This window comes from Emys orbicularis, chromosome 14 (assembly GCF_028017835.1).
Source record: "Emys orbicularis isolate rEmyOrb1 chromosome 14, rEmyOrb1.hap1, whole genome shotgun sequence".
In the NCBI taxonomy this organism is placed as follows: Eukaryota; Metazoa; Chordata; order Testudines; family Emydidae; genus Emys; species Emys orbicularis.
The window spans coordinates 4,311,905-4,324,602 of record NC_088696.1 but is presented as its reverse complement, the minus strand read 5'-3'; positions in this window follow the sequence as shown (position 1 = coordinate 4,324,602).

Genomic DNA, 12,698 nt, shown 5'->3' with positions numbered 1-12,698 from the left:
GGATTCCACAGGGATCTGTTCTGGGTCTGGTGTTTAACATCTTTAGTAATGACCTGGATGTAGGAATACAGAGCGCACTGATCAAGTTTGCATATGGCACAAAGCTAGGGGGGCTGCCAAAACTTTGGAGGATGGAGCTAAAATTCAGAGGGATCTTGGAGAACTGGGCTATAGACAACAAAATGAAATTCAACCAAGACAAATGTGAGGTGCTCCACGTAGGGAAGAAAAGGCAAATGCACAAATACAGAAGGGGGGGAAACTGGGCTGGCAGCAGCACTGCTGAGAAGGATCTGGGAGTTGTGGTGGATCCCAACCTCAACATGAGTTAACACTGTGATGCTGTTGCAAAAAAAGCAAATGCAATTTTGGGTTGCAGTAACAGAGGCACAGCATGCAAGTCACGGGAGGTGATAGTACCGCTCTGCTCAGAGCTGGTTAGGCCTCAGCTGGAGAATGGTGTCCAGTTTTGGTCATCGCTGTACAGAAGGGATATAGAGAAACTGGAAAGAACCCAGAGGCAAGTGACAAAGATGATCATAGGGATGGAACACAAGCCGTATGAGCAAAGGCTGAAGGAACTGGGTATGTTTAGTTTAGAAAAGAGGAGATTAAGGGGGGACATGATAGTGGTCTTCAAATACTTGAAAGTCTCCCATAAAAAAGCTGGAGAAAAGTTGTTCTCTCTTGCCACAGAGGCAGGACAAGAGGCGACGGGTTCAAACTCCAGCAGAGCAGATTTAGATTAAATCTCAGGAAGAACTTCCTCACTGTCAGAACAGTCGGTCAATGGAAGAGATGCCTCAGGAGGTCGTAGAAGCGCCTTTGCTGGAGGTTTTCCAAAGGAGGCTGGAGCCATCTGCCTTGGATGGTTTAGACACAACAAATCCTGCATCCTGGCAGGGGGGGTTAGACCAGATGACCCTTGGGGTCCCTTCTAACCTATGATTCTATGACTTTGGAGCTGAGTTGGGCTGGGCGACTGATGATTTCAGAGCTGAGCTGGGCTGGGCAGAAAACAACAGTTCTGTTTGAGAATTGGTTTTCGTTCCCATGTGGAATGGCATGGAGCCCTTTCCAAATACTTTGTGAAGAAACTCAAGAGCCAGGGCTTGTCTACACTTAAAACACTGCAGCTGCGTTGCTGCAGCACTTCAGTGAAGACGCTATCTATGCTCCTAGACTCATAGACTTGAAGGCCAGCAGGGAACATCTTGATCATCTAGTCTGATCTACTGCACATCGCAGGCCACAGGACCTCACCCACCCTCTCCTGTAATTGACCCCTGACCTCTGGCTGAGTCACTGAAGTCCTCAAAGCTCGATCTAAAGACTTCAAGTCACAGAGAATTCACCATTTACACTGGTTTAAATCAGTCAGTGACCTGTGCCCCATGCTGCAGAGGAAGGCAAAGAAACCCCAGGGGAATCCTCTGCCAATCTGACCCAGGGGAAAATTTGTTCCTGACCACAAACAGGGTGATTAGTTAGACCCTGAGCATGTGGGCAAGGCCCACCAGGCAGATACCAGGGCTTCTCCCATTGGCGTTGATACTCCGCCTCCCCGAGAGGTGGTAGCTAGGTTGACGGGAGAATTCTCCCATTGCTCTTGCGCTGTCTACACTGGGGGTTAAGCGGTGTGGTTATACCAAACTAATTTCCTAGTGTAGACCAGGTCTGAGACCCACCCCTGAATAATCTGGTGGGTAGAGCTCTCCCCTGCCATATGGGAGACGAGGTTCCAGTCCCTGGTCTGACTGGCACCAGCGAGTCAGTCTCTCCTGATCTCTCCTGCTGGAGCTGTTCCTGTATAAATAAGTCGATATTCCATGAGCCACGGGGAGAGACCGGCTCTGTAGGCCCTGCTGCCCACTCACCCATTGGCGGTGCTGGGGTGGGCTTCCTCTCTGGCATTGATCTGAAATTCCCTCCTGCACCTGAGAAACCTTCCCGACAAGCCCTGTGTGACCCAGTACGTTTCCAGCTAATGTTCTGGTTTCACGGCAGTGGCATTTTTCTACAGAGAAAGTCTAACTGAAAATGCTTCGCCTGGCTCCAGAGCTGAGCCAGGGAGCAGGAAAGCACCATGCTCAGGGCCCGTATACAGCGAGTTCTGGCCCCTGTGCCTCCCCGCGAGGTGGGATTATGCACTGATGCCAAACCTGCAGCAGGAGGGAGAGTTCAAGACGTTCCTCGCCGAACCACCTTGCCAAGTGCCTCTCGTTCCAGACCTGGCTGTGCAATCCAGGAGTAATTATCACGTCCTAATTAACAAGCGGCATGCGCAGAGATACAGTTTTATTACTTGATGGATCAACTTCGTCAATATTTAAAGGCACTGTGGTTTGTGTAATTGAAACCTTTCTCCCTGGCCCTGGGGCTGGTGGCACCCTGGCTGTCAACTCCTCGCCGTTAACAGCCACGTGGTGAGCGCTGCTGGGCTGCCGATTGCAGAGCAAAACCCCTGCACCCAGGCACTAGCTCTGCCGTTCCTGCCCGCCCCGCCCCGCCCCGCCCCGCCCCTCTGAGCCGCCGAGGTTCAGCAGGTTCCTAGGGATCACGGTGGTAGCTTGCTTGGGGGAGTTTGCACCCTGTTTTTCTGCTGCTCCAGGTGGTGGCGGTCCCGTGGAGGAGCTGCGGGAGCACGTGGGGCAGGGAGCAGCGAAGGGCGTGTGGAGTGGGTGGCCACTGGCCTTGCAATGTTTGTAGCTGAGCACAAGGGGGGGACTGAGGATGGAGTGTCTGACTTCCGGCTCCCTAGTTAGAAGATGTTGGTCTGTGCACAGACTTGCACGGCCGGTGACTCCAAAGCGTATCATCTTCTGGGGTAGCTGGGTTAATAATTGACGTGGATGATTCCAGCCCGTCTCTGGAATGGCCTTGGGATTCTCGAAGGGGACGAGCATCTGGCTCTGGTGCATGGGCGAGATGCCAGGGAGACGGCTCTGGCACCATCCCAGGGCCCTCGCCACAACCTCAGCGATCGCGTTCGAGACTTTCTCTTTCAGTCCTCCGGGCTGGGCCGTGGCTTCATCTGCTGCCGTGCCAGCAGGCCTGGCTCTGTGTCATGGCACAAACGAAAAGAAAGAACAGCAGCAACACACACCCGTCGGTTCGAAATCCAGGTGGCAGAGGTTTCCAGTAATTTCCTGGATGAGCTGTGCAAAAGCAAATCTGCTGAGACAGCGTAGCCATCCTCGGGCCGACCTGGGACTAAGCGATCTCGCCGAGGCATCAAACCGATCTCTCAGCATGCCATGTACCTGAGTCCAGCCGCGCCGGATCAGCTGCAGGGCCTTGGCCCCTCAACAGCCCCTGTTTAAATATGGGTCACAGTTAACACCAGCGTCACAGCCGCGGTGTATCTGGACAGCCTCTGATCCTCCCCCCGTGGCTGCAGACTGGCTCCCCTGCGCCTCTCCACAGGACAGGATTACCCGGCTGCTATCAGAGCCGGCACAGGGGCTGTCTCCTTGGAAGGGTTCCCTTCCAGGGGATTATGGATAATGCATCTGGAACACCATTCGCTCATCCAGGTTTGTGATTTATCTGAAAATCAAATTCCAGTAATCTCGCCTGCCATCTGGCCCTGCGTCTCCAGCCGTCAGGCGCGCTGCCGCCATCACAGACCCAGCGCCCGCAGACGGGGGGGACAGACATCAGCCACGCGGCAGCAAGGTGTGGGCCCGTTCCTCAACATCTCAGCCCTGCCCCAGTACCCCTCCCCCCAAAGCTACCACAGGAGGTGTTGCTTCCCTGCACACCGGGGGGGGGGGGGCTTTCTGTCTCCCCGTCTCTTCCCATGACAGCCCACCCTGGGGTGGAGGCAGGAGAACTGACTGGCTAATGACATCCCCTCCCCACCTGTTAGGCCATGAATGGGACGGCTGTGGAGCGTGACGTGGTACCATCGGGGACGCCTGCCTGTGCAGAAAAGGCAGGAGGGCTAGGAAGCGTCCAGAGGAGAGGCTGAGGGGAAGTCGGAAGCTGTCGGTCCAGGGAAGGGCTGAGGGAGAAGCAGGGAGATTCCAAAGGCAAAGCCTTCATTTCAGTAAGAGTCACCAGCCGCCACTGACCTCGGAGACTGCGCCTCGTTTCAGTAAACCCATCAAAGGCCGAAGGCGAGTGTTCCGGGACAGCTCTGTAGGTTTATAAATACTCGAGAGAGGGGGGTTGGTTCGGGTTCTAATCCCTGCTCTGTGGGACCTTGGGCAAGTGACTTAGCCGCTCTGTGCCTCAGTTTCCCATCCATACAAGGGGGATCTTAGCACTGCCCTGCCACACAGCGGGTGTAAGAATCCATTACGGACCGTGCAGCACCCAGATACTCTGGTAATGGGGCTCTTTCGACAGGTGGGGTCTGTTTCTCAGCAGCTCCCTCTTTCCATTGCTCTCGGGATTGAGGATTTCCGCAGCAGCGGGTCCGTGCAGACCACGAAGGCGCTGGAGCCATGGTGTCCGGCTTGCCTGCATGTTTGGGAAGAGGGTGGAGATTTGGGGTCTGCCGCGGCACCTAGTGCTGTGGAGAGGCCCCCTCTCAAATAGGAAGCAAAATAGGAAAGCAAACGGCAGGGAAAAGACGAGGGAGGTGATCAAGCTTTGTTGTGACATGCCCTGAGCATCTGATGCCCGCTGGCTGTGCAGGAGAGGCTGGTGTTCCCTGCCTGTCTGGGACAGGCCGCTGGTGTCTTGCCATGGGAGGATCCTGGTCAGACATCCCAGAGGCTAATTCACATGGACTGACCCATTGGAAGTGGGTCTCAATAGGGTTGTTCCTTGTTTCACTGCTCTCTCGGAAGCACCTAGCAGGCCGCTGGTGCGTTAGTGACAGCTCCCTCTCATCCCCACCTGACTCCCCCTTCCTTCCCAGCCTTGCTCCTTGCCCAGGGTGCGGTACGTTCTGGGGGTGCCCACAGGGATGGTTCTGGAAGTCCAGGATACTCATTCCTTCATGTGGTGTATCTGTTCATGCAGTGTGCTCCTCCCACCCGTCCTCTGGCTCTACTGAGCAACATCAGGTTCCCCTGTGGAACTCTCTGCTACAGCATATTAAGGGAGGTAAGTAGGAGGGGCAGATTCAAAATAGGCATAAGAATAGCAATTGCAGTGACACCAACAGGGAGGAACGTTATGAGTGTTCTCAATCTTTATGCTTCATGGCATAAGGGGTCAGGAAGAGTATTTCTCTCCATGCACAATTAGATGCACTAGGGCCTGGGGATTTCCCTGATGCATTCAGCATTGGTCATAGCAGGGCCGCCTAGAGGATTCAGGGGGCCTGGGGCAAAGCAATTTCGGGGGCCCCTTCCATAAAAAAAAAAAAGTTGCAAAACTATAGAATATTATATTCTTGTGGGGGCCCCTATGGGGCCCAGGGCCTGGGGCAAATTGCCCCACTTGCCCCCGCCCTGGGCGGCCCTGAGTCATAGTCAGAGGCTGGGCAGCAGAGTAGCAGAACGACTGACCAATTACTCCATAGTCTCATGTATTAGAGGAAAGGGAGGGTCTTTGCGAGCGAGAAGAAGGGGGCAGGTAGCAGTGTCTGCCCTGGCCCTCTTGTTCCATTCTGTGTGTCCCAGTGCCCTTGCCTCACCCTTCCTACTGCAGTTTGCTGTCTCCCCTCCCCCGCCCCGGTTTGTCCTTTGTTCCGTGGTATCTGGGCTTGTAAGTCTCTCGAATGTTCATGTAAATGGCGGAGACTGATGCTGTAGGTGCGGAGTTGGCAGTAGGCTCCTGCCGCGGCTCTGCTGCAGGGGCTGGCAGCCCAGGAGACCCAGGGAGAGAGGTGGCTGGGGTGTCCCCCGACTGGGAGAAATACCACACTAGTGAGGGTGGAAAGGCAGCTGGCCTGTGGGTTGACAGGGAGCTCCCTTTCCTCTTGCACTGGGCGAGGCCGAATGCTGGGCCCTGGGTGTCACGCAGTCCCAGGTACAGAGTGAGCAGCCTGCCCGCACTCAGGGCCCCAGGCCCCTCGCCCGGCTCGGCAGGGGATGGAGACTCTGCCCTCCCTGAGTTCCTGGGCTTTTTATTCCATTTGTTTCCATTCCTTTACACGGCGGGGGCGGGGGGTATTTTTCCCCCAGCAACATCCCCCCCCTCCAGTTCCCAGCTCATTAAGGCTCTCCCATTATTCTGACATTTGTGCGCGTCACGTACCGGGAAGAAGTAATTTACTTAGAAGAAATTAAAAGTTCATTTTAATTGAGCGCACACTGCAGTATGCAAATGAGGAGCGCATTATGTACACTGATGCAGAGACAAAGGCTGTAATCAGCTGTTAACCCTCGGCGGGCTGGGCCCCTCCACGCAGTGCAGCAGCAAGGAGCTCAGGCCTGCTCCTACGAGAGGTTCCTGGGTTCTCTGGCGGCCGCGGTTTGGTCTGTCAGGCGTCAGCGGTGCTGGCCACGGCTGGGGCAGCGAAAGGCGTGGCAATGAACAGGCAAGACAGCCACGCGGGCTCCTCATTTGCCCAACACTTTCATTTGTACTTCTGTGCGACGGGACTTATTTTCAGCTCCCTGCTACTGCAGTCTGGCCACCCGGTCTGTCCTGGCAAATCGCAAGTGCCTAGACGGAGTTTCAGCAGTGCAAATGAGACCAAAGGGGATGTCCCTGGAGCATGCACTGTGCATTATATTACACATCTAGGGCTTCCTCTGTTCACATACATCTGCCCGCCTACTTAGCAAGGTAGGAATAAAGGATCAGTTTTCAGAATGGAGAGAGGTAAACAGTGGTGTCCCCCAGGGGTCTGAACTGGGCCCAGTCCTATTCAACATATTCATAAACGATCTGGAAAAAGGGGTAAACAGAGAGGTGGCAAAATTTGCAGATGATACAAAACTACTCAAGATAGTTAAGTCCAAAGCAGACTGTAAAGATCTACAAAAGGATCTCTCAAAACTGGGTGACTGGGCAACAAAATGGCAGAATTCAGTATTGATAAATGCAAAGTACTGCACATTGGAAAACATAATCCCAACTATACATATATAATGATGGGGTCTAAATTAGCTGTTACCACTCAAGAAAGAGCTCTTGGAGTCATTGTGGATAGTTCTCTGAAAACATCCACTCAATGTGCAGCGGCACTCAAAAAATCAAACAGACTGTTGGGAATCATTAAGAAAGGGATAGATAATAAGACCGAAAATACCATATTGCCTCTATATAAATCTGTGGTATTCCCACTTCTTGAATACTGTGTGCAGATGTGGTCGCCCAATCTCAAAAAAGATATATTGGATTGGGAAAGGTTCAGAAAAAGACAACAAAAATGATTAGGGGTATGGAACAGCTGCCATATGAGGGGAGATTAATAAAACTGGGACTTTTCAACTAGGAAAAGAAATGACTAAGTGGGGATATGATAGAGGTCTATAAAATCATGAATGGTGTGGAGAAAGGAAGTGTTATTTACTCCTTCTCATAACGCAAGAACTAGGGGCCACCAAATGAAATTAATAGGCAGCAGGTTTAAAACAAACAAAAGGAAGTATTTCTTCACACAGCGCACAGTCAACCTGTGGAACTCTTTGCCAGAGGATGTTGTGAAGGCCAAGACTATAACAGGGTTCAAAAAAGAACTAGATAAGTTCATGGAGGATAGGTCCATCAATGGCTATTAGCCAGGATGGGCAGGGATGGTGTCCCTAGCCTCTGTTTGCTGGAAGCTGGGAATGGGCGACAGGGGATGGATCACTTGATGATTCCCTGTTCTTTTCATTCCCTCTAGGGCACCTGGCATTGGTCACTGTCAGAAGACAGGATACTGGGCTAGATGGACCTTTGGTCTGACCCAGTATGGCCGTTCTTATGCATTCCTGCAGGGGTGCGTGCAAACCTCACTTGGGCATCCCCACAGCTATGGCAATGGGGCTGCCCTGGGGTCAGTGAGAGTAGGATGGGGCCCGGTACTTCATATCGATGGAGCAAGAGGTCACATCTGTTTTATAATATTACAATATTAGAAATATGTCCAGTTCCGTAGAATCTAACAGGATGCTCGTGTTACAATGGCTTTTGAATGGAATGACAGTGGAGCAGTTTCAGTGAGTTTTTAATAACTTCATGTGTTTTGAAATCACATACACTTAACTGTGTAATTGTATCCAATGTACAGCTAATGTCCAAACCAGCGGTTCTCCACCTATTTACCATTGTGGGCCGCATATGCAGCTCTGTGTGTGTTATGTGGGCCGCATCCGCACAATAGATATACTATCTGTATGGCCCTGAGGATGTCACATGGGTCGCAGCTGTGTGCTGATTGGGCCGCGGGATGAGAACCACTGGTCCAAACCATCTCTCGCCTCCCTTCGGTATGGGAGGACAAGCCCAGCGTGCAGCAGGAGAGAGATCGCCTCTATTGTGGCTGAGGGAGAATTAGCTGCTCCTCCAGGGCTGGTAGTGCTGGGGGCTGGACCAGCCGGAGCATAGAGAGGTGCCGGGGATGAAAGCATGTCAGAAAACGCCTGTGACTATATGTCCGGAAAGTTACCTAGCATGACATCATGGCCGGCTCCACCATATTCTGTGATGTCATAAAACAGAGGAGAATTACGTTTCTAATCGTAGTTTTCACACTATGTGCCACTGAGCTGGAAACCAGTGACTGTGTAGACACAATATCCGCTGTACCCATGTTCTCTGCATAGTCTGACATCCTAACCACATGCTCTATGGTCTCTGGTTTCACGCCCGGGAGCTTCATGTTCCCTTGACTTCACCCAGCCACTTCCATGGCAAGGGGGGAACACCTCCCGGTCCCTCTTTCTGTGCACCTGGAACAAGACGTCTCATGTTTTCCGCTTTGAGACCCCAAAACAAATCACTCGTGCCCTGCAGGCCATTTCTAGCTCCCGGTGCAGGCCTGGCACCTGCTAGAGAAGGGTCAGTCCCCGCTTTCCTCTCTAGAGCGGCTCCGCGCTTCTCACAAATCCAGCATTTTCACACCAAAACTTCCAAAGCTTTCCCACCACCATTTGCCCCCGTCCTTCGCCCTGCTGTCATTCTGGGGCTGAGCTCCAGGCCGCTCACAGGCCCAGCACAACCCTGCGATATACCGTCGTATGGGACCAGCAGTGATTCTGATGTCTGTGCCCCCCCCCCCCCGCCCCAACAGCATCTCCTCTTGCCTCCCCCCATCCCCCCCAGCACTGGAGAGCCCTCCCAGGCGAGTGGTTTGTGGGTTACCGGTTGGGATTTTTTTTAACTACCTGTCAGACCTGGGATTTTTTAATGATAGTGAAAATGAAACTGGTGCACAGATGTGAAGTGACAGCCAGCGGCAGGAGACAGACAAATTACCCCCCAACCCGTTCCAGACACCTACAGATTCCAAACAAACCGAGTCATCTTGGCTCACGCCGATGAGCAGGAGCCAGTGGGGGGCTTTGCGTCAAGCAGAGCCGCTTCCTCCCCCGGTGCTGCGGAGATGCTGCTCCCTCAAACCAGCCACACACTGCGCAGGCAGCTCTGCCTCCAGCGCCACTGGCAAGAGCCTCTCCGAGGCGTTTGGCCCCCTGCCCTACGAGGAAAACACCCACCTCCCGTCCGCCTGCAGGCGGCTATGGCCAAGCCCCAGGGTGCCCTGCCCCCCAGTCCGTCTGACTGCACCTCCCCGGCAGAGAGGCCTCCCCCAATGGCCTGGGCTGGGAGAGAAGGGGTGTGATGGACTGGGACTGTTCTTACGGTGGTCTTTGAATGCTGACAGGGGAGTGTGGCTAGGATAGTCTGCATTGGGGGATGGGAGACTGACCGACGGAGAATACCTGAGCATGTAACATGAGAACCCAGGAAGGGGTTAGAGGCCAGGCGACACCTTTGCCCGGGAAACTGAACAAAGGCTAGAGAGAGAGTTCAGAGCTGGCTGGTGACATGGCTGGGAGGCAGATGGGGCTCTGACCTCCCAAGGGGGCTAGGGTGTCCTGGGACCCCAAGATGGACCTAACTGAGGGGGTCCTGTTGTCTGTGCCTGCAAGACCTGTCTTGGACTGTATTCCTGTCGTCTAAATAAACCTTCTGCTTTACTGGCTGGCTGAGAGTCATAGTGAATCGCAGGAAGCCGGGGGTGCAGGGCCTTGTGTCCCCCCACTCTCCGTGACAAGGAGAACTGAGGTTTCTCATCTGAATCTGCTGGGGATGAGCCCCGGTCCCAGGGTCTGGCACTGGGTCTGGAGCCGACCTGCACCAAGATGTGGAGCTGTTCAGGATCAGGCCCTGAGCGAGAGTGAGGGGAGACTGGAGAGCCGCTGGGAGGACTTCATCTTGCAGCCCCTCCTTCAACAGACCTTCCAGCCCATCCTATTAGCCCTCCAGGAACACTGAGCGCTCTGGCCTGCCCCCTCGCCAGCACAGCCCTGGAGCTACTTGTCAATGCACCCCTGCCTCCTGCAGGTCAGGGGCATGCACCCCCCGGCTTCCCCTCACCCCGCACCAGCGCCCCTCCACCTGCACGCCCGGGACTCCCTGCCACTCGCTCGGGAGAGCAGCAGCCCTGAACACGTAACGGAGAGCGCCTGTCCTCTCGGTGCTGGGGGAGTACGGGCAGGGTAGGCAGAACAGAGGTGGCCTGTGATGAATTTCTCCCCCATCCTTCTTGTGCTGCTCAGTTACATTCACAGCAGCCTTTCTGCCTTTTAAATGTGCTAAATGGAAACAAATGTAAATGTGGAGACACTTGGAACCTGTTAAAACAACATCCCCCCTGACATCATCAGGGTCTGTCCCCACTCCTCTAGGGGAAACTGTAAGGAGAAGGGGCAGAGAGGGGGGCCTAGGGGCTTGGCACAGGGTACAGAGCCTTTCCTCGCTGGACTGCCAGTTTGGACCCCGTCCATGCTGGTGGTTCTGGGGTTGGGGTGGGGGCGTCCTCTCCTTCACTGCTGTTCTGCAGCTCCTGAGGAGACCCCTGCCAAGCAGCCAGAGCAGGGTCCGTGGATCTGAACATCAGAACAGTCACAGTGGGTCAGAGCAATGGTCCACCCAGCCCGGTGTCCTGTCTTCCAACAGCGGCCGGAGCCAGACACTTCAGAGGGAACGACCAGAACAGGGCAGCTATTGAGTGATCCATCCTCTGTCGTCCAGTCCCAGCTTCTGGCAGGTAGCGTTTGAGGGACACCCAGAGCATGGGGTTGCGTCCCTGACCGCCTTGGCCAATAGCCATCGATGGATCTGTCCTCCATGCACTCAGCTAGTTCTTTTTTGAACCCAGTTATACTTTTGGCCTTCACAACACAATCTGGCCCCCTATTTGCACAGTAGCTGGCACTGCCGGAGGAGCCCATTTCTCACCCACCGTCTCCTTTTTACTGCGTCTTTGTCATTCATATTTCCCCGGCATTCTCTGGAGGAAGCCAGGAGCTGGGCCCCTTCTAATGAACCTGGGAAGAGAATAGCACAGGAGCTGCAGAGACACCCGGGGGCTGGGGGGGGCGGTGGGCCCACCCCCGCCCTTCAGAGATCTTCCTTTTTGTGAGCTAGGGCTCTCCCAGCCTGGCACTCCCCGGCTCCAGGCCTGCCTGTGCCACCGTGATGGGACTAGCGAGAGGCTTTGGCAGTCCAGGCTGGGAACGAAGAGGATTGCACAGCACTTCTCGCACCTGGCCTGGCTCTAGCCAGAGCTATCAGTGTCCCACTTTCAGGAGAACTAAAATTCACTCGTTTTCTCTGCTGCTCCCCTTAACTCCCGCTCTCCGGTCCCAGGCCACGTGCTGCACACCGCGCTTCATTCACTTTGGGGTCATTCTGTTGGGAGGCGCTCATTTATCACAGTGATGAGCGTGGGATGAATGGAGGGATGGTTAGATAGATAGATCTGCATCTTCATCTCCTGGCCTCCTCTCGGTATTGGATACCAATAGGTAGCAGGATCCCTAGGAGTTGGAGGTTAGCTTAAGCCCTGAAGCAGGAGATTTTATATTCCTTCCCAACCTCTTTTGGTTGACGTACGTACGATAATAACTCTGGAGGGTCAGGGCCGGCTCCAACTTTTTTGCTGCCCCAAGCGGCGAAGAAAAACAACAACACCCAATTGAGCTGCCGCCGAAGAGGAAGAGAGGGTAGTGAGGGACCCGCCGCCGAATTGCCGCCAAAGACCCGGACGTGCCGCCCCAATAACGGACAGAGTGCCGCCCCTTTCTATTGGCCGCCCCAGGCACCTGCTTCCTTCGCTAGTGCCGGCCCTGTGGAGAGTCTTGTTATCTGTATAAATGTCCAGTCCCTCTAATATTTGTGAAGTTCTTGGCTTCACCGACATCCAGTGGCAGTGAGTTCCACAAGCTAATTAAACATGGGGCGAAAAGACTTTTGTTTTGCTCAGTTTGGACTTTCCACCCTTCCTGCTGATCATCTGTCCTTGTGCCAGGAAACGAGCAGAACACCTGTGCTCAGCCCTGGAATCTCCAGTGCAGCTAGACTTTGGTCCCCTGGAGCTGCAGCCTTTCCTACAAATGCCCCTCTGTTGGGACTGGCCAGGGGGCAGCTCAGGCCTTCGGTTCCTGCACCCCATTCCCCCCCAATACAGCTGGGCCTGAGCTCCTGGTAGGGACTGACTCTGCTGCCCTCTGTGCCTCCCCAAGTCACACCAGTTTGCTCGCAGTGTGTCACGTAGCCGACACCACCTTGGCCAGGCCTTGGTAATGAAGGAGTCACCGCATGCCGGGTGATTGCAGATACCATGTTGGCCTGCAGGGTAG